Source organism: Anastrepha obliqua, chromosome 6 (assembly GCF_027943255.1).
Source record: "Anastrepha obliqua isolate idAnaObli1 chromosome 6, idAnaObli1_1.0, whole genome shotgun sequence".
NCBI classification, from domain to species: Eukaryota; Metazoa; Arthropoda; class Insecta; order Diptera; family Tephritidae; genus Anastrepha; species Anastrepha obliqua.
Genome location: NC_072897.1, coordinates 53080254 through 53102165, shown reverse-complemented (window position 1 = coordinate 53102165; position 21912 = coordinate 53080254). Strand labels below are relative to the sequence as shown.

The 21912-nt window shown below is 36.4% G+C and overlaps 2 non-coding genes and 4 pseudogenes across 2 annotated transcripts; all 6 read left to right on the top strand.

Annotated features, from left to right (window-relative positions):
• Window positions 1–6633: 6633 nt before the first annotated feature.
• Window positions 6634–6819, top strand: LOC129250889 (U2 spliceosomal RNA; annotated as a pseudogene).
• A 234-nt stretch (window positions 6820–7053) lies between these two features.
• Window positions 7054–7249, top strand: LOC129250883 (U2 spliceosomal RNA). The gene has a single exon (XR_008582832.1). It is a non-coding gene; the product is annotated as a U2 spliceosomal RNA (small nuclear RNA).
• Window positions 7250–7482: 233 nt separating this feature from the next.
• Window positions 7483–7678, top strand: LOC129251116 (U2 spliceosomal RNA). Its single transcript, XR_008582923.1, has one exon. It is a non-coding gene; the product is annotated as a U2 spliceosomal RNA (small nuclear RNA).
• Window positions 7679–8415: 737 nt separating this feature from the next.
• Window positions 8416–8554, top strand: LOC129251011 (U2 spliceosomal RNA; annotated as a pseudogene).
• A 4137-nt stretch (window positions 8555–12691) lies between these two features.
• Window positions 12692–12877, top strand: LOC129250888 (U2 spliceosomal RNA; annotated as a pseudogene).
• Window positions 12878–13615: 738 nt separating this feature from the next.
• LOC129251015 (U2 spliceosomal RNA) lies at window positions 13616–13754 on the top strand (annotated as a pseudogene).
• Window positions 13755–21912: the final 8158 nt, after the last annotated feature.

The following is a 21912-nucleotide window of genomic DNA, read 5'->3' as shown; positions in this document are numbered from 1 at the left end:
AACCTGCCTTAGCAAGTCAAGCCCAATTATCGCATCAAAATTTATTAAAGTTGGCAAAATAACAAAATCAGAACTTATCCCAAATAAATGTAGATACTTTACATTTTTCACTTACTTTAGTTTCGCCATGAATTGACTTAACTAAAAATGGTTTGGCTAAAGGTACGATTCCTTTTAGCTCCTTAAAGGGTCTTATATAACTTTTTGAGGCCCCTGTATCTATTAACATTTTTATAATTCTTTTCTCATCTCCTGTTGTTCTGCTAACCCAAGGCAGCAGTGACCTTTCCCTAAAAAATTTATCTCTTCCTCAATATCCTCAACTTCACTCTTTACCAAGTCGTCGTAAGAAATTTTTCCAGCCCTATCTTGGGTAATATGGTTAATTCTTTGCAATTTAGGCCCGGTACTCCTCTCAAAATCAGAACGACGCTTAGTTTGTTGTCCTGGGTTACCAGTATTTTGAGGAAATTGTCTTTGCCTAGACCTTTGAAAATTTTTGGCTTTGGTTTGATCTAAGGTATCGTTCGGCGAATTTTCGAGCTCAAAGTTTGATGGACGACGAAAGCGAGACGTTGACGGATCTATTTCCATCGGTTCAGGACCTTCCTGCGTACCGTTTTGAGTAAAACTACGTTTTTGTTGCCTATTGTAATTATGCTGGAAATGTGGATTCTTATGGGTATTCAAATATTCCGACTGACCATTGTTGTTTTCAAGAGACCTTCTGTCAGAAGGTTGGCTTCTGCTATTATCATCAAAACGCTGCGAAAAAAGTGTCGCGAAGGTGTAACATTCATGATTCGCTTCTAGTTCCTGAGCAAGTGCCAAAGCAGACGTAGAAAATAAAATGTCGCAAAGGGGTTTTCTGAGGCCAGAAATAAAAACGCGTAACGCATCCGTTCTGTATTTTTCATTTATGGAATTCGCTAAATTGCCCTTGTAGGGCATTATGGTTTTATTTGTAAGAAGTGTGAGCTTTCTCTCCACTTCATCATAAAATTGTATAATCCTCAGATTCCCCTGCCGTAAAGTACTAAGCTCCTGCTCAATCAAATAAATTGGCCGTTTATTGGCATAGGTAAAATCTAACCTGGCTATAATGGCCTTGAAATTTAGCACAGTATTGAATGAAGCTAGAACATTGTCTGCCGGACCCCTAATTTTGTTCCGAATTAGTGCCACCGCTTGGTAGTGCTTTGCGCTTCCCTCATACCTCTCATAAAGTTTGTAAGCCGTGTGCGCAGCCTGCCTCCATGAAACATAATCCTCTTGTTTGCCGTTAAACTCGGGTAACGATTTGACAAGGTCAAAGGTTTCGTCACATTGCACATTTCCTACAATTCTAACCTCTTCAAATGGTTCTACGTTTCCAGGCAATGTAGTAGCAAACTTTTTTGTGATTTGTTCTAATTTTTTATCAAACTCTTCTTTCTGCGATTTTAGTGCAGCCGAAATCGCTGCAGTAATTATAGCCGTCAACTCATTAGAGTTCATACTTACTTCGCTTTTGTCCTCTAAAATTAACGTGTCAAAAAGGTTAGCTAATTCAAGGTCGGACATAAACTTTTAAGTATAACACGCGGTTTTAAAAGGGATTCTTTTGCATAAGCGAATGCTTTAATAGAAAAACTGGGAAAAGAGTTCGAGAAGGGAAAAAGTTCCCCAAAAATTCACAAAGATAATTTTTCGAAATAAGCTAATGCCTCCTTGAATTATTTTAGTATTTCGTAAAATAACTGAGCATATCACTTACATATGTAATCTCCTTTTTTAAATTAATTATTCTTTTGTTTGTTAATGTTGTACTCAATTAAACGTGATATTCCATGTGAGTAGTTATTATGCCCTTTAGATATCAACCAAGGTTACACCGTTCAATCTCAAGTTAAAGTGCTGTACTCCACCGATTTTACTTGCAGTAGCACAAAAATATGTAGTAATAATTTTCGTTGTTTAAGCTTTGTTCTTCAATGTTGTATTTAGTAGACGTGTTGATTAATTAACCACCGTTGCTTGGCGGTTCTATTAAGTCCCTTTTTTCCAATGTCAGTAAAGGACAGCAGCTATTATTTCATTTAAGTTTTGCAGTGCTCCGTCTGATTGAATAAGTTCTTGGATGTTTTTTTTTGACGAGGATATTAATTTCAATTATTCTTAAACTTCCCATACCCCACGTTGGGCGCCAGTGAATAAAACTCTTAATCCTTTTATTAATATTATATAAATTTATTAATCAAATATACTGGTGTCGCTACTTCACGTTGTACGACCTGCGTAGTCCAATTGCAACCATACTCTAATTGGAAAAACGATCCAACAAGAATAATCATACCGCCTACTCAATCTCCGCTGTTATCCGCAACAGTAATTACTTATTCAATTCCAATAAGAATCCGGTGATCGTTTGCTTGCTCTACCAGAGTAACTCAGAAGTTAAGTTCTCTGACTCTGCTCAACATACCAGCCAAACAACTCTCTCGCTTGCAAGTGTTGGCGATGCTGCTAGGTGTTAATGAGTACAGAAATAATTACGAGGGTGGCTGCTGGACTATTGTGGCTTAACTTGTATATATGGGCTCATCTTGTGAATTTTCAAGCCTTGCTTTGAAATATGCGCTTGCGTTATAGAATGGTGTTTCTCCACTTATGAAAGTATTTAGTTTTCGTAAGTAAGCAAAATTGCATTAAGTAAATAATAAATAAAAAGCATATAATTTTATTAAACTTAATAGATAAATTCAAATATGTACATGTATACATATGTGCATGTATGTACATCTATAAATCAATATTAAGTTAAATCTTTGATCTCTTGATATATACGATTCTCTGTCTCCTAGTTGGAGCACAGAACGTTTAATAGGTTTAATAGGTATACAAAAAATCCTACAAAGATCAAAAATAGGCAAATCAAAATTTTGCCATAGCGTCAAATATGATACATTAGTGCGTATATACAAATGCATGCATGAATATATATATGTATATATGTTTACCGTACGCTTGCTCAGAGCTTATTGTTCTCACACTCGCCAAGGTAAACGTACGTTCTGTGTCAGCTGACACAATGAAACTAATGGAAGCCCCATGTAATTGATCATCCATAGTATCGTAGATGAAATGAAAAGATTTAAAATGTTCCGTAAAAACGTATCAGCTGATTGCTCTTTCACCTCACAGTGTTGCCAATCAGCACATTTCGAACTGATTAACAAAAAAAAACTTTATTTATAATTTTTATTAAAATAAGTTAAAAACAATGTTCAATAATGTTAATTATATAATAGATAAATAAAGTATTTGCATTTGTTGGTTTTTGGCTTTGATTTATTAAACAATGAAAAAGTATAACTGACGACGGGATGACGCCCGTGAAGAGGGAACTCTCATGAGTACTGCTATACCGGTATATATACAACTACAGGGTTGGCCATATTAAACTGACCCATTGAGTAACCCTATAACTTTTTACTGTAATTTGAAATCTAAGGTTTACGTCAACAAGCCAAAGACACTAGGCGCACTCAAGGCCAATATCCGACGGGAAATAGCCGCCATATCGGCCGAGACGCTGGCCAAAACTATGGAAAACGCCGAAAAACGGGCACATTACGCTATACGAGCTAAGGGCGACCACTTGCGCGATATCATATTCAAAAAGTGATGTAAACGAATCTCCTTGAACTAAATTAAATGTTTTTCACAATGAAACACAAAAAAATGTTTCTTTTTCCATATTTTTTTAATAATCACATGGGTCAGTTTAATATGGCCAACCCTGTACTTACTAAACACCTCTCCACTATCTACCACTCTCCCCGCGGGACTGCCCAAAAAGGAATTACCTCACGGGGCTGGTTAGCTCATAGGCTGCTACTTATTTCGTTTACGAACCTCCGCACGTCTTAGATCATTGTGGATATATTTTACATGCGCGCAGATTCGCTTCCAGTTATCACTCGATTTCGGGAGCATAGCGTATCCCTATACGTACAGATTGGGCAGTATGGGGAACTGTCATAGCCGAATCTATGGAAATATTTTCGAAATACTCCGTGCCCTGAAAGGAATTGGGTTAGCAAAAGATGATAATATGTTGCAAATAATACTCTCAAGAATTTTTCCCATTGTAGTCTAGTAGAAATATTGGTCGGTAACACTCGGCCTCGACAGGCTTTTTGTTGCCCTTGGGTAAATCACAAGTGTTTGTTTCTTCCACCTCTTTGGGAAATTGCCTTCATTAAGGCAGGTTTGGAATACTGCTAGAAATATGTCTGGACGTTTGGAAATCGCTAATTTCAGGGCTCTATTTGGTTTACCATCTGGAGCTGGATCTTTCTTAGACTTTATTTTGAGTTCTTGTTCGGTGACACGAGCGATGCCTACTGCTTCGTGTTGTGTGCAAGATGGCAAAATATTTTCAAATCTTTCAGGAAAAAGAGTAGTAACAATTCTGCGCAGACTTATTGGGCAAGTAATTTAGGGTGTGTGTACGCTTTTCGCTTTGGATAATACCATCCGTTACGCGGTGCCCCAGGGTTTGATATCAACTTCCTCACAAAGCTTCTTGAAACTTTCTTGCTTGCTAGTTTTAATTGCTTTTTTTAGCGCCTGCCTGGCTGATCTAAGATTTTGAGCATTTTCTACAAAATCAGACCTGCCTCTACTACGCTGCATCTTGCGTCTAGCGCGGAGGCATTGAGATCTAAGTGATTTTATGTTTTCGTTCCACCAGTAGCATGAATATATATGTGTTGGCACATTACTCGCCTGGGCATGGAGGCATCGCAAGCTTCTCTTAGTCCTTCTACTAAGAGTTTCGTCCTATTTTCGGCAGAACCAGCAGGGATTTGAAGTTGCCCAATCATATATTTAAGGACTTCGCTATCAAGCTTCTCGTCCTTCCACTTTGCACCTGTCAGCACGGGTGCGATTTTAAGCCTGCATTCAGTAATATCCATTACGATAGCTTGATGGTCACTGTGGGAAGCCCTCGCTCGCCCTCCATTTGATCTTTTGAGCAAGGGAATAATTTGCCAGTGCAATGTATATGATATGATCTCATCTTACGGTAGGTAGGTTGACACGCTATTTAGAACAGTAATGTGGAATGGAGCGAATGCTTCAAGCAGCATCTCTTCTCTTTTGTTCGTGCGCCGGCTGCCCCATTCGGTTGCCCAGGCACCAGGTTGAGATCGCCCGCTTTGATTAATGGCGATTTCCCACTAGCTTCCAGTAAATGGTTTTGAAGAAGCTGTTCGTACTGCACTGTTGTCAGACTGGGTCTTGCGTAGCAACTGACGAAGTTCATTCCATTTATTCTAGATCGCACGAACCCTTCACCAGCACTATGATTCTCTTGGAAAGCGAGCCCTCCACAAAGTAAGATGGCCGCGCAGTTTTTGCTGTCGGAGGTCCATGTGGTGTGGTTTTCACACTTGTAGGGCTCATTTATAATAGCAATATATGGAACCACTGTGAGTTAAAGTTTATCTGATACAGTTTAGTTACTTTTATTTGTTAGAGCTCTCCTGAATGCCGGGCACCTATAGCTCCCGGTAATATGATTTATGTTCTCCCTTCTGTCGGTCTCGCAGAGCACACATTTTGGACTATTTTGACAATCCTTGGCGAAGTGACCGTCAGTACCACATTTCCTGCACTGCATATATCTATCAAATGCACTAGCACTCGTAAGCGACAGACGACCCATCCAGTTTTGCTTTGCCCATCTCCATTAGTTTTTTAGCTTTCATAGCTGGCAGGCTAATGGTGGCCGTTTGAGTGCCCGCATAAGTTGTTCGGAGTCCAGTTATATCGGCCAACTCCACATCGTCAAAACCAGGCAAAGATTTAATCGCGTCGTGCACCTCTTCCTTGGAGGTCACTTCATCGATATCCTTACATCCTATTATGATGCGATGAGTAAGCGGCCTCACTGTCGCTTCGCTACCTAAGGTGGCACCCACAATAGTAAATTAAAATCTGTAGATTTCTGGCAGGATTTCGTCAGTTTGATTAAGAGACCGCCTTTTCGTTCTCTTTATTTTCGAAACTGAATCAGCGAAATTCTTAAACTTTTCGTCGCTTTTCACTTTTTTTATAAATGTCAGCATAGGAACTACATATCATCCGTGTTTTCAATTATTATAGCGTCGGGTCTTACTCTTCCCGTACTGTTTTTATTAATAGCTTGGTTGGCCCTTTTTGGGCTTTTTTTACCAGTGTCCACACATTTGTTGAATTCGGCTAGACTGGGTGAAAAGAAGCTGATACATGAACCTTTCCAACCGGTTGCATTTTTGCCACTGGTTCTTTTTGAAGTGAAAACTTCTTTAGAATCGTTGGGAGTGATTTGAGGAAAAGTGAAACGAAAAAGCGACCCTCTTGGCTACGAAGCGTTATATTATATGTTGATATAAACGTAGCGACGAACTAAATAAAAATAACTTTTATTTTGTCTTGTGATTCGAACCAAGAATTTTGGATCGGAAGCTCACATTGCTAGTCGCTCGGCTACCGCGCCATGCTGTCGTCGCTGGCCTAAAAGTTATTTAGTTACGAAGCGTTATATTATATGTTGATATAAATAATTTTTGGGAGCGTGTAATTCTCAAAAGGTTTATTAGAAAATCTATTGAAGTAGGTAGTGTGGTATCTGTTCGTATCAGCTTAACATCTGATAGATCCTCCGTCGGAGGACAACAAATGTTAAACTGATTTTTGGAAATGGGCGGAGTGTTTTAGGGGCTTGCTCCACCTCTGCCACGGGTTGACCCGGTATTGCAGTACCGCCGGGATTTCGGCCTTGAATAAATACAAGAAGAAATATACTAATACATTTAGCTTTGGTGGGAAGAGCCATACATTTTTATTTGAATATATGTAGACGAAAATGGAATTTGTTTTTTTTTTTTGAAATTTGCATTGTAGGACATTTCTGATTATTTATTGAAAACAGTTTTTTGGTTTAGATACTGAAAGTCAGTTTAAGTGAATCGGTATAAATATTTCGTACATTAATTTTTGTGAGCGTGCAATTCTCAAAAGGTTTATTAGAAAATCTATTGAACTAAGTAGTGTGGTATCCGTTCTTATCAGCTTAACATCTGATAGATCCTCCGTCGGAGGACAACAAATGTTAAACTGATTTTTGGAAATGGGCGAAGTGTTTTAGGGGCTTGCTCCACCTCTGCCACGGGTTGACCCGGTATTGCAGTACCGCCGGGATTTCGGCCTTGAATAAATACAAGAAGAAATATACTAATACATTTAGCTTTGGTGGGAAAAGCCATACATTTTTATTTGAATACATGTAGACGAAAATGGAATTTGTTTTTTTTTTTTAAATTTGCATTGTAGGACATTTCTGATTATTTATTGAAAACAGTTTTTTGGTTTAGATACTGAAAGTCAGTTTAAGTGAATCGGTATAAATATTTCGTACATTAATTTTTGTGAGCGTGTAATTCTCAAAAGGTTTATTAGAAAATCTATTGAACTAAGTAGTGTGGTATCTGTTCTTATCAGCTTAACATCTGATAGATCCTCCGTCGGAGGACAACAAATGTTAAACTGATTTTTGGAAATGGGCGAAGTGTTTTAGGGGCTTGCTCCACCTCTGCCACGGGTTGACCCGGTATTGCAGTACCGCCGGGATTTCGGCCTTGAATAAATACAAGAAGAAATATACTAATACATTTAGCTTTGGTGGGAAGAGCCATAAATTTTTATATGAATACATGTAGACGAAAATGGAATTTTTTTTTGAAGTGAAATTTGCATTGTAGGACATTTCTGATTATTTATTGAAAACAGTTTTTTTTTTATTAAAATTGATTATAGAAGAAAATTGAATTTTTTCCAAGGTGAATTCATACACTAAGCTATGTAAAACGTTTCGTAATTCAATTTTGTGTTGACAACCAAATGTACACGGCGGAAGAAAAAAATAACAAATCAGCTGTGTTATTGCTACCACCTTCAAAAGATTCGCCTTGATTTTTCATATAAAAATTATACATATCATCTTGTGACAACTGTACCCAGTCGGTCGACAGTGTGTGAATCATCTTTACATTCTGCAAGAATACCCCAACCTGCGCAGCGCACAGTAAAATCGACACAAAGCTGAGCGCAGAGCACAATCGTACAAACACACTAACGTACATACATACATATATACGCTCGAATACATTTTCTTACTGTGCTCAGCCAAGGCTAGTAGTCATGCACTGTGGCGATATGAACGCACAAATGCACATACACAGGCACGAACATGAAATCAAACAGCTCGCCGTGTTTAAGTGAATCGGTATAAATATTTCGTACATTAATTTTTGTGAGCGTGTAATTCTCAAAATGTTTATTAGAAAATGTAATGACAAGGTAGTTTGTTGGTTGTGTATGGTTATCGCTTCTCGTCCTTATGGCTAAGATCAAAGTGTTAAACTAGTTTTTGGAAATGGGCGGAGTGTTTTAGGGGCTTTCTCCACCTCTGCCACGGGTTGGCCCGGTATTGCAGTACCGCCGGGATTTCGGCCTTGAATAAATACAAGAAGAAATATACAAATACATTTAGCTTTGGTGGGAAGAGACATAAATTTTTATATGAATACAAGTAGACGAAAATGGAAGAAATTTGTAAGTCTGTTTCTTCGGTCCGTTTGGGTATTTTTTTTTTATCATAAGCCACTCGTATCATTTGTTGAAATTGAAAACATTGAGGATGAATAATAATAAAATGAAGAAAATAAAATATGAACTTTATAGCAATATTATAATGAACCTATAATTATCCCGCTCCTAATGCTGCTTTCGTCTCAATCTCTCTCAGTTTGTTTTACGGAAGGTTTCACTTCTATCGCGTCTAACCGTTAGACACGTATTTTCTTTTCATTTTATTTCTCGGTGAATCCTTAGTGCCTGACTTTTTACGTCTATTCTCTGATGCAATTAATGGCTTGGGAGACGTCTGTGTTATACTCTGCTGGCAGGGTATCCTGCTTGAGTTGTAACGACACATTTCTGAGGCAGCCCGGTGGTAGAGGGATTTTATGTTAAATATAACGTCCCTCATTGGTTGATCGATGGTGCCGCGCTCTCCTTCGTTTTCATTTAGCATGTTCACGAGGGCTCTTACTTGTTCCAGCAGCTTGCTAAATGAGTTTTTTGTTTCCAGATCTTGATTCTGCGCTGATTTGTTAACGGATGAGCCAACACCCGTAAAGCTATGTGGCTCTCCGATTCGACAAGTCCAATCCGTGGGAGATCTTCCTAGTGAATGAACGAACCGTGAGCTTTTCCTGAAGGGACCTATGTCCCCCGAGGCGAGCATATTTTCTTTTTCTCTATTTTTTTGTTCATTGGTTTCGTTTGTTTTTTTGTATTTAAGTGATCCATTTTTTAGTTTTTGGGTCCCCACTCAGAACCGTTATCTTTACTCGTATGCGTAGTTACCTATTTGATCCCATGGTTGTCTATGTAAACAGGGAGGCCATGCGAGGGTTGACACAATCTATTGTGAAGAATTGTGTTCAGAGCCAAATCAGTATTAGTCAGGATTAAATCAACTGAGCCTACGCGGCCAACTTAACGAAAAATGGGTTTCCAGTATACCATTAAATTAAAACCTTACTGGACTCGGTTCTAACATGTTAAAATATTTGTGAAATTTTGGTTATTAGTTTAATCTATTATAATATATTACTAATAACAGATCTAGCTTATTTAAATAACAGTTTTGTCCGTTGCTACTCCTTCTTCTTTTCCCACTGGGTTGTCGTGCACGATTCCTACTGGGATACATTTAATAAGTAATAAGATAGAGTCACAATCCCTCAATTTTTGGTAATCGGGTATATTGACAAGAATGATAGAAACAAGATTGCGGCCATCAGAGAGTGCGTGACGTAACTATTGCCAAGTTGTGCAATGTTACAACCATTTGCTCTTCACAACAAATTTAGTGCTTTTTTACCCAAAATGTGAAAATTTTTAAGTTTGGTGTTTGTTTCTTTTTTTTAATTCAAAGCTACCGAAACTGTAAGTTAAAAAAAAACTGTATTATTAAACAAAAGAATGTTAAAAAAGGTCAATCTGAGAAGATTTTAGTGCTAATGCAAATTTATTGATTCAAATAAAGTTTAATATTTTGAAAGTGCAAATTTAATTTTTTGCTCCTTTTATTATAAGTTAATGCAAGAATATTAAATCTTCTTCTCTCAACTCATCTTAAGATTGAAAACCTTTTTACACATTTTAAAAAGCGTTTGAATTTACTGAATGCCAATTAAAACCATAGAGGTGTAATCGTTTCGTCCGGTCATCAATCCTTAGTGGGACATATGGCATCAAGAGGTGTATTCATAGTAAAAATAAGCAAAAACATACCAGAAAATACTGAAAAAACCAAAATGACATTTTTACAAAATTATATAAATTTAATTGTACATATCCATAACGCATTTATTAAAAACTAACGCACATTTTAAAGACAATTTGTCACGCACACAAAGTTCTTTAAGTAATTCAATAAAACTTGGTATATTAGTATCTTTAAATGGGCATTTTAGGTCGTTTTTATATCCAAAGTTAGGGAACACTGCAGTAGCGAGAGAGATATTTGACTGCTGAAAGCAGAAGAACACCAACAACAATTGGAACCGCGGGCAATGCGAACAGATGTTAAAAAAAGTAAAGCTAAAAAGGAGTTAATTATTGAACTAATTTTTAAAAAATTTACGTTTTACAAAATTGTAAAAACTAATTTTAATTAGAACTAGAAAAATGTCATGAAGAAAGAATAAAACTGCGAGACTAAACAACAAAAAAAAAATGCTAAATCAAGTTACGAAAATGGTAATCTGGCCATACTGGTGCTAAAACGACGTAACTCATTGTCAAATACACTGAGAGCAAAGTAACGGTACCAAAATAGGCGCCATCTCATTATTCTTTCCATCATGGGTATATTGATACAATCAGTCGGGAGAAAATAAGGGGAAGGGCATCGCGACAGTGCGTTGTCGATTTGTCTTTGTCTAATGGTGCTCACACTCGCCAACGTAAACGTACGCCTGTATCAGCTGGCACCATGAAGCAACGAATTGCGATACTACGGACGGAACTGTGGTGAGAATTCATTTACATGTGGCTCCACTTAGTTTCATCGAGTCAGCTGATACGGGCCTACGTTTAAGTTGGTCAGTGTGAGCACCATAAACACTGAGCAAGCGTACGGTAAACTTATGTATGTACCTACAGATGCACATCTATTCCTACATACATTTGTATAAAAGAGGAAAACGCAGAAGAGTAAAGCCATGTCAAGTGATCCTCGAAAATTTCGCTAAGTCACGGATTTTGGGGCAAGATATCTCGTTGTGTAGTCAAAGTAATGTTAACGCTATTCTATAAATATTTCGCGCAAATTCTAATTTTAGCAATTGTTATTAATAATCAAAGTTTTAAGCAAGATTAAATTGAAAAATTAATTACTCTAAAACTACAATAGATAATGACGTGAAATTTTGCATATCATTCAAGTATTGTCTGTACTATTTTTCAAGTGTTAATAACTCTTTTTATTGTATCAAATAGATAAATAAACAATAACTTTTTGTAATCAGTTGCATTTTTTCATGTTTTCTTCACCCTGTAAAACAATCGGACTTACGCATAATTGTGCGGAAAACGCTTACCTTCAATAATCTGAAAATAGAATTTTGTATTTTTACTCCATTTCCGAGATATTGACTGTTTTGTAACTTGATGCGCTCGACGGTGGCATTGCTGCCATCGGCTGATCGGTCGCGCGGCGGCTTGAGGGACCGCGCAAACTGAAGCAGCGTGCACGTTTGAATATGCTCGCACAGGATTTATTGCCTATTGACTGAATTCGACACTGGTTTGTGTCAGTTCGATTTAAGTGGTGACTGGTGACAAAGCATATTTGCATATTTCAATATTATTATAATTATGGTTCGACCGAGCGAATGCTGTAATCAGTTTATGAAAAAATGCCATAATTGTGTCCGACGAAATTTATTTTTGGTGACATCTAAGTGGAATGATAAATTTGAAAAATATATTGGTCAATATGTTTGTAAAATGTGTCGCAAAGAATTATATCAGGGTGCGAAAACTACTGCGATCGCACTAGGTGAACATTGTCAGAACACGAGGTGAGCTGTAATATTTATTCAATATTCTTCGAGTAATTATTTAATTACTATCGCTTACATTATCACATTGGAAATTAATATGTCACATACTGTAAATAAACTATTGTAGTCTGCTGTTGCAAACAAGATTTGAATTTCGATTGAAAATTATTTCTTTTGCTTGTATAATCTGCATTTCGTTAGATATTTACATACTGTCCAAATTTTTGAAGTGAAAACTTCTTTAGAATCGTTGGAAGTGAAACGAAAAAGCGACCCTCTTGGCTACGAAGCGTTATATTATATGTTGATATAAACGTAGCGACGAACTAAATAAAAATAACTTTTATTTTGTCTTGTGATTCGAACCAAGGATTTTGGATCGGAAGCTCACATTGCTAGTCGCTCGGCTACCGCGCCATGCTGTCGTCGCTGGCCTAAAAGTTATTTAGTTACGAAGCGTTATATTATATGTTGATATAAATAATTTTTGGGAGCGTGTAATTCTCAAAAGGTTTATTAGAAAATCTATTGAAGTAGGTAGTGTGGTATCTGTTCGTATCAGCTTAACATCTGATAGATCCTCCGTCGGAGGACAACAAATGTTAAACTGATTTTTGGAAATGGGCGGAGTGTTTTAGGGGCTTGCTCCACCTCTGCCACGGGTTGACCCGGTATTGCAGTACCGCCGGGATTTCGGCCTTGAATAAATACAAGAAGAAATATACTAATAAATTTAGCTTTGGTGGGAAGAGCCATACATTTTTATTTGAATACATGTAGACGAAAATGGAATTTGTTTTTTTTTTTTGAAATTTGCATTGTAGGACATTTCTGATTATTTATTGAAAACAGTTTTTTTTTATTAAAATTGATTATAGAAGAAAATTGAATTTTTTCCAAGGTGAATTCATACACTAAGCTATGTAAAACGTTTCGTAATTCAATTTTGTGTTGACAACCAAATGTACACGGCGGAAGAAAAAAATAGCAAATCAGCTGTGTTATTGCTACTACCTTCAAAAGATTCGCCTTGATTTTTCATATAAAAATTATACATATCATCTTGTGACAACTGTACCCAGTCGGTCGACAGTGTGTGAATCATCTTTATATTCTGCAAGAATACCCCAACCTGCCCAGCGCACAGTAAAATCGACACAAAGCTGAGCGCACAGCACAATCGTACAAACACACTAACGTACATACATACATATATACGCTCGAATACATTTTCTTACTGTGCTCAGCCAAGGCTAGTAGTCATGCACTGTGGCGATATGAACGCACAAATGCACATACACAGGCACGAACATGAAATCAAACAGCTCGCCGTGTTTAAGTGAATCGGTATAAATATTTCGTACATTAATTTTTGTGAGCGTGTAATTCTCAAAAGGTTTATTAGAAAATGTAATGACAAGGTAGTTTGTTGGTTGTGTATGGTTATCGCTTCTCGTCCTTATGGCTAAGATCAAAGTGTTAAACTAGTTTTTGGAAATGGGTGGAGTGTTTTAGGGGCTTTCTCCACCTCTGCCACGGGTTGGCCCGGTATTGCAGTACCGCCGGGATTTCGGCCTTGAATAAATACAAGAAGAAATATACAAATACATTTAGCTTTGATGGGAAGAGACATAAATTTTTATATGAATACAAGTAGACGAAAATGGAAGAAATTTGTAAGTCTGTTTCTTCGGTCCGTTTGGGTATTTTTTTTTTTGACAACATCGAAACCAAAGCATTTGTATCATATTTTATCTATCATAAGCCACTCGTATCATTTGTTGAAATTGAAAACATTGAGGATGAATAATAATAAAATGAAGAAAATAAAATATGAACTTTATAGCAATATTATAATGAACCTATAATTATCCCGCTCCTAATGCTGCTTTCGTCTCATTCTCTCTCAGTTTGTTTTACGGAAGGTTTCACTTCTATCGCGTCTAACCGTTAGACACGTATTTTTTTTTTCTTTTATTGCTATTTTTAACCTTAAAGGACTATTGAATGAATTTATAGCGATAACTTATGAATAAAAACACTTCAATTTTTAATGTGAAAGTTAATAAAACATTTAAAATTGCTGACTCCGCTATAGTAAATCGCCACGTTTCTTTTTTCAGTCCTACTCAAAGTGCAGAAAATGAGACGTCGGATAACTCTATAGATTCTTTTGACGATTCGGAGGGTGAAAATTTCGAAATAAAGAACATTGATCATTCTTTGAAATTCGATAAAGTTAACAAAATTTTGCAAGACCTAGGCGAACCACCAATTAAAAAAAAAAAGGTGTTCTGATTTATGCGATAAGGAACTCAAAGAAATTGTTGCAGACGTCTTAATTCCGGAAAAGGAACAAAAAATGCAGAATTAAAAAAATCAGAAAAAAATAGAAAATCCAAACTCAGCTTTTGTGAAAAATATTATATTAAAGACGCTTAGCTTGAAAAGAACAGTATCAACCATAAAACAATCGATTTTCATTTTTGCTCTCAACTTGAGCATGGTGCTCATGAAAAAAAATATCAAAACCACATCAAAGGAGCTGTAGCGATAAAAAATACGTGGCAATATCACCAGTTTCAACCTACAATTGGAAAAAAAAATTCAAAGTCGAATTTTTTCAAAAGACTATTTTTTGTTTGAAAATACTATCAGCAAATAAAAGTAAGAAAAGTAAATACAACTGTCATATTATGGTAAAAATGTACTATAGTTGGAATCTTTCGGACTTTTAATACAATATAATTATTTTAATGAAATTAGTTGTACGCTGCTTCAGTTTGCGCGGTCCCTCAAGCCGCCGCGCGACCCATCAGCCGATGGCAGCAATGCCACCGTCAAGCGCATCAAGTTACAAAACAGTCAATATCTCGGAAATGGAGTAACCGTACAAATTTCTATTTTCAGATTATTGAAGGTAAGCGTTTTCCGCACAATTATGCGTAAGTCCGATTGTTTTACAGGGTGAAGAAAACATGAAAAAATGCAACTGATTACAAAAAGTTATTGTTTATTTATCTATTTGATACAATAAAAAGAGTTATTAACACTTGAAAAATAGTACAGACAATACTTGAATGGTATGCAAAATTTCACGTCATTATCTATTGTAGTTTTGGAGTAATTAATTTTTCAATTTAATCTTGCTTAAAACTTTGATTGTTAATAACAATTGCTAAACTTGCGCGAAATATTTATAGAATAGCGTGAACATGACTTTGACTACACAACGAGACATCTTGCCCCAATCCGTGACTTTGTGAAATTTTCGAGGATCACTCGACATGGCTTTACTCAGAACTAAAGAAGAAAGCTAACCAAAATCTGGAAACCATTAAAATAGCTGCCGAAGCAACACCAAAAAGGCCAAGGCGATTTCTATACGGCGAAAGATGCCCCCGAAAAGGGGCAAAATATTACATGAAATGGCCAGAAAAGCTCACGTTATTCCACTCTGCGACAAAGAAGATAAGAGCCCATCTAAAACTGAGAGAGTTGAAACGTTAAAAGATGAGAACTGGGTGAAAGTCAAGTTATGACTCAAAAGAGCAAAAACAAAAACAAGAACACAGACAGGGAGTGCTCAGGAATATAAAGAAGGGGTTGCTTAATTACTGGGAAATCAGTCGGAAGTGGAAGCGTTAACTCATGAGCTGTCATTAAAAATTCGGTACCTAGGCAAAATAACTACGAAGGATTATACAGTCCATGCCACCCGCTCGCAAGTCAAGGAACTAAGAAACTATTACATACATATGCAGGCACCTAAACAGGGTCTATAAGCCTTCCACCGCTAGAAGTAGGGTGCAGAAAAAATGAATATTGGCTGGGTTGTCTGCAGAATTCGTGAAAAGTTGAACCTTATGAAGTGTTATAGATGTCTAGAATACGGCATATTGCAGCTAAATGTACAAGATGCGAAACAAAGTCAAGGAAAGAACAAGCTTGTTAAAAAAGTCCAGACAAAAGAGTGTAAGATCGAAACTATAGACCAAGAGATATTTAAGCTAAGGCTAACACTCGCCCAACTAGACAAAAGACGCAATGAGCAAACACAACTACTGGTAACACGCGTTACCAAAGCCTGCAATGATAAGAAAAAATACACATACGTGTGGAAACCGGCCTACTGGTGATATAGCTGAACTTAAAGGCGCCTGCTACATAGCTAGACGAGAATATCAAAGAAGAATTGAAAAAAAGGGTTACGGGAAATTTTCAAAAAAAAAAAACGCAAGGCTCTCAAACATGCCAGGGCATACTGGTTCTGGAAAGTAAGAGGTTATATGACAAAAACCGAAGCCTTGGGAAGCCATGTCGTTAACAGCTGATGAACGCAAAGAAGACAGGCTCGAGAGTCTATCCAAATGGCAATTACGTTTACACCTTACAACTAAAGGCCTGGGTCGATAGAAAACTGGATAATGTTGACTTTGACTATGACGCAGGTTCTGACAAGATATGGTTGTTTTATAGAATATCTCCACAAGTATGGCCATGAAGATGGAGTAATATGTTCATTTTGTGCCAAGGCAAAAGAAAATTCGGAGCATGTTTTTTAGTATCAAAGATATAGTAAAGAACGAAAGGTTTTAGAAAACAAAATAGCAAAAGGAATAATACCAGATGATATTATTCCACACATGTCACTAACTAAAGATGTACGGGATTGTATTAAAGAATTGTCTGCTTTCGTACTCAATGATTTGAGATATATGGAGAGAAAGCGAAAAAGCGAATGCATAGTAGTAGTAATTAACGTGCAGTAGGACTATTATTCAATTGATTTATTTGGATGTAGGCAAACTGACGATATCGGACATATGTAGAAACTTACCTTTCTATGGTATTGAAAGGAACTTGGTAGGTGGGGGCGTACTGTTATTACCTCCCTCGTCAAATGACTGACACAATGGGTGGTAACAACCAGATTCTACTACCGGATTTCATCAAGAGAATAACGGACGTTGAGTTTAGTGCCCAAACCACCTCCCGACGAGATACCTAACGGTAGTACGATCCTCCCGTACTTTGACGGTGCGAGATTTAGTTCGGGTTTAAGTCCCATACTGACCGAGTTAGGCTTTTGTATGCTTGCTCCTCGTACAGAAAACACATATGTATGTACGCACATATGTAAAATATTGCAATGTTTTGATTTGTCTATTTTTAGATTTTTGTAGGATGTTTCTATAAAATATTTTTTGGGTATTTATATATATAATTGGCGCTTACACCCTTTTTGGGTGTTTGGCCGAGCTCTTCCTCCTATTTGTGGCGTGCGTCTTGATATTGTCCCACAAATGGAGGGACCTACAGTTTCAAGCCGACTCCGAACGGCAGATATTTTTATGTTTTACCGAGATTCGAACCTACGTTCTCTCTGTGAATTCCGAATGGTAGTCACGCACCAACCCATTCGGCTACGGCTATAAAATATTTTTTAGGTATTTATTTAAATATTTATTTCACATAAAAGTAGCTAATTTTATACCCACCATACATTACCATTAGACTACTTACTAGAAGTTAGAGGATATTATATTATATATACACAAAGAGCCATATACAGTGTACTCTCTCCTAACGGGCACCTCTCTTAAACGAACACCTCCCATAAACGGGCAGTTTTTTCAGTACTAAACAATTCTTTTGAGTTTTTGAAAATTCCTTCTTGAGCAGACAACCCTCTCATAACAGCAGTCGGGCACTTGTTTTCTACCCCAAACGGTATTTTAATTCTACATAACCGAACAGCCAAGAATGACAGAAACAAGATTGCGCCCATCAGAGAGTGCGTGACGTCAAGTTTGCCGAGTTGTGCAGTGTTACCAACCATTTGCTCTTCGCAATAAATTTAGTGCTTTTTTATACCCGAAATGCGAAAATTTTTAAGTTTCGAGTTTGTTACTATTTTTTAATTCAAAGCTACCGAAACTTTAAGTTAAAAAAAACTGAAAACTAAACAAAAGAAGATTAAAAAAGGTCACTGTGAGAAGATTTTAGTGCTAATGCAAATTTGTTGATTCTTATAAAGTTAGATATTTTGAAAGTGCAAATTTAATCTTTTGCTCCTTTTAAGTTAATGCAAGAATATTAAATGATCTTCTCCCAACTCTTCTTATCCTTTTCGACCCGAATGGTACACATGTGTTAAATGTCACAATAATCACTCAGTGAATTTCTGTTGGTTTATGCTATTCACCTGATCATCTCTACTCTTTTCTAAACACATACTGATAAGTTCCGTTACAATTTTTGTTGTATTACTAACGGAGTCTAGTTTTTTGCATCGACAAGCAGTGAAATTAAGATATTCAGTGCTAAGTTGCCAAATATATAGAAATTACAATAAAATAAAGGTTTTTAAAAGTGTTTACAATTTGTGCATGTAAGTATTTATAAAAAAGTATATGGTTTTGCACTTACTTTAGCATATAATACTTATGTGTACCATACGTCCAGTGGTACATATGTATGTGTACCATTAGTCTTATAAATACTAAATAATGTGACTCCTCGTTTGGTCTGGTTTTTTGCATCGACAAGCAGTGAAATAAAGATATTCAGTGCTAAGGTGCCAAATATAATATATAGAAATTACAATAAAATAAAGGTTTTTAAAAGTGTTTACAATTTGTGCATGTAAGTATTTATAAAAAAGTATAAAGTTTTGTACTTATTTTAGCATATAATACTTATGTGTACCATTCGTTTGGTATAGTGGTACATACCTATGTGTACCATTAGTCTTATAAATACCACATAATGTGACTCCTAGTTTTGATCAAAATGTATATTATCCTTAGAAATGGACCCTGCAGATATCCGAGAAATCCTGGAAGACGAAGCTGCTAGTACCAGCGACAATTTTCTTCCAAGTGATTGCACTACTTCCTGTGATAGCGAAGATTCAGTAGACGAGGAGAAGGAGGATGCTAACGAGAGATTCTTACCTAGTGGTGTCTTGAGCTCTAACCGCGATAACGTCGCTTCGAACCCCGTCGCATCGAAAATAAATATTAATTAATTAATTTAATATATGGAAAATAACAATAAATTATTATTTTACAATAAAAGAAAGAAGCACTAGCTGCCAGGGCTTACGGCTCAAACATGAAAATATCACTTGTAATTTACTTGCACACAAATTAATTTACATTTTTACATTCCGCCCCCATCCTCGTAATCCGCAGCATCAGTTGGCTGTATTTTTCGCGATTTTCGTGATGTCACCTCGTCTTCCTCCGAGCTGTACGCGCTCAATTCATCCGACATATCATTGTTAGCATCTAAATCGTTGTAGTTGTGGTTGCTTTTATGAGTATTTGTACTCGTATTGCTTTTCGTTGTTTTACTCATTTTTTTAATTTAATTTTAATTCAATTTCCTATATTTGAAAAATTTAATAAAACGAAAATAAATATTATTTGGAATACTCCTGATGAAAATTTTGTACCAAAAAAAAACCGTTTATGGACTTCGGAATTCCACAATATCAAACCACATACCAAAATATTCAAGTATCGATGAAGTGAAACTTTTACCTATATCAGTTTACATATACATATGTAGCACAATGTACAAATGAGCGCATTGAGATTTACGAAAAGGTACAAACTAAAGCCAAAAAAGCAAAAATAACTAGAACAAATGCTGGCGAAATTAAAACAGTTGTGGGATGCATGTTCGTAATGTTCTACAACCGACATCCATCTCTAAAAGATTACAGTTCGAGCCATAAAACGCTCGGCAACCAGTCATTAAAGGATGCTACCACGCGCGATCGATTCTCTTTCATTACTTCAAAAATGTTTTTTTCGTCACCAGATAAGCCACAGAGTAGTAACACCACACCTCAGTATCTTGAAGACTTAGTAGAATGTTTGAAAAAAACATTTCAAAAATGTCGACAGGATAGCATAGATGAGTCAATGACAAAGTTAAAGGGTCGCAGCACATTGAAACAATACATGCCTCTTAAGCCTGTCAAACGAGGTATAAAAATGTGACTTCGATGCGACGCTGTTACCGGCTATACGTATGATTTCAAGATTTATCATGGATAATAAATAGAGCAATCGGTTGGAACGCTAGGAGAAAGAGTTATTTCTAAACTAGCCAGTTCCATCGCAGAGAAAGAGGTTGTTTTGTGCTTCGACCGCTTTTTTACTTCTATGCAGTTATTGAACGCCATTTCCCACCCAGCCCTTGGTACTGTTATGACAAACAGAAAAGATATGCCAAAATTTTCTGGTCAAAAACTGAAGCAAGGTGAAACGGAGTTTAAATGCACAGCAACTAGACTTCTATGCGCAAAATAGCAAGACACGAAAGAAGTATTCGTATTGAGTAATTGTCATGAACCTTCTGTGACTAATGTTACAAAAACTTTGGAAAAATAATTCTAGTCCAATTCAAATAAAATTTTATAGGGAGATCATGGGAGGAGTCGACTTGGCTGATCAGATGTCTGGGCTTTATGAATACGATAGGAAATCGGATAAGTGGTGGAAGAAACTGTTTTACCGTCTGATAATGATGACAGCAGTGAACGCTTGGGTTATTTATAACGACCTCAACAGAAAAAAAATACCATTCCAATCGTTTTTAGTTTGTTTAGCTGCGGCATTGATTCAGGACGGCTTACAATCTACAGCCATTCGTCGGTCAAAATCTGCACAAAAACCACAAATTGTCAAGGCAAAACACTTTCCTGTTGAAGGTACTACACGACGTCGTTGTACCAATTGCAGTTCTCAAAAAATTCAGACTCGCACTAAGACGATATGTAAGGAGTGCCAACTACCGCTTTGCAAAAAGTGCTTCGCACCTAACCATACATGAATTTTATGTACAGTGAAACAAAGTTCTCAGTGCTATAACTTGAAAGTATAAAAATATACAAAACGGTATTTTCTAATGTATTTATTTATTACGTGTCTGAACAAAAAAAAAATTAATTTCGACTTAGGTTTACAAGCTCAACCTTGAAAAGTATAAAAGGCACAAATTCACATCAAAAACGTATTGGAACATTCTTTATGTTAGCTTATGCTTTTGGCGTTATAACGGTAAACTCCCGTTATTTTCACTCTTGCTTTTTACTTATTCGAACGCTTTAGGAATTGCATACGGTCGCAATCACTTTTGATCGTGATTTCGACGGACATAGACCAAAATGGGCCGTAGTGCTGAAATTTCTCTAGAACTACGTCAATTAATGATAAAACTCTATTTTGAATAGAAAAAAGTTATAGCACTGAGAACTTTGATTTTCCGAGTGTGCCAATACTTTTTTGACTCACTTGTATATTTTTTTCACTAAAATTTTCTTGAATAATATAACAATTAAAAAAATATAAATAAAAAAAAACAATAAATAAAAAAGGTATACATTTTTGTGTATATAATTTCTTATTTCTAAAGTCTATTTTATAGCACGGCTGGTACTTATTTGTACCACATAACATCCCGAGTGGTACAACGGTTTACCACCCCCCACTGTGCCACCCTGTTATTGCATCACAGATTTTTAATAATTTTTATAGAATAAGGGGTACCTGAAATATAGCAAATAAGTCGTTCCGTTAACAACAGATTTTCTTTCAACAAAAAAACTTATAAATTAAATTCTACATATCCATAACACAATTATTTAAAACAAAACGCACAAAGACAATTTGTCACGCATACAAAGTTCTTTAAGTAATTCAATAAAAATGTGGTATTTTATTTT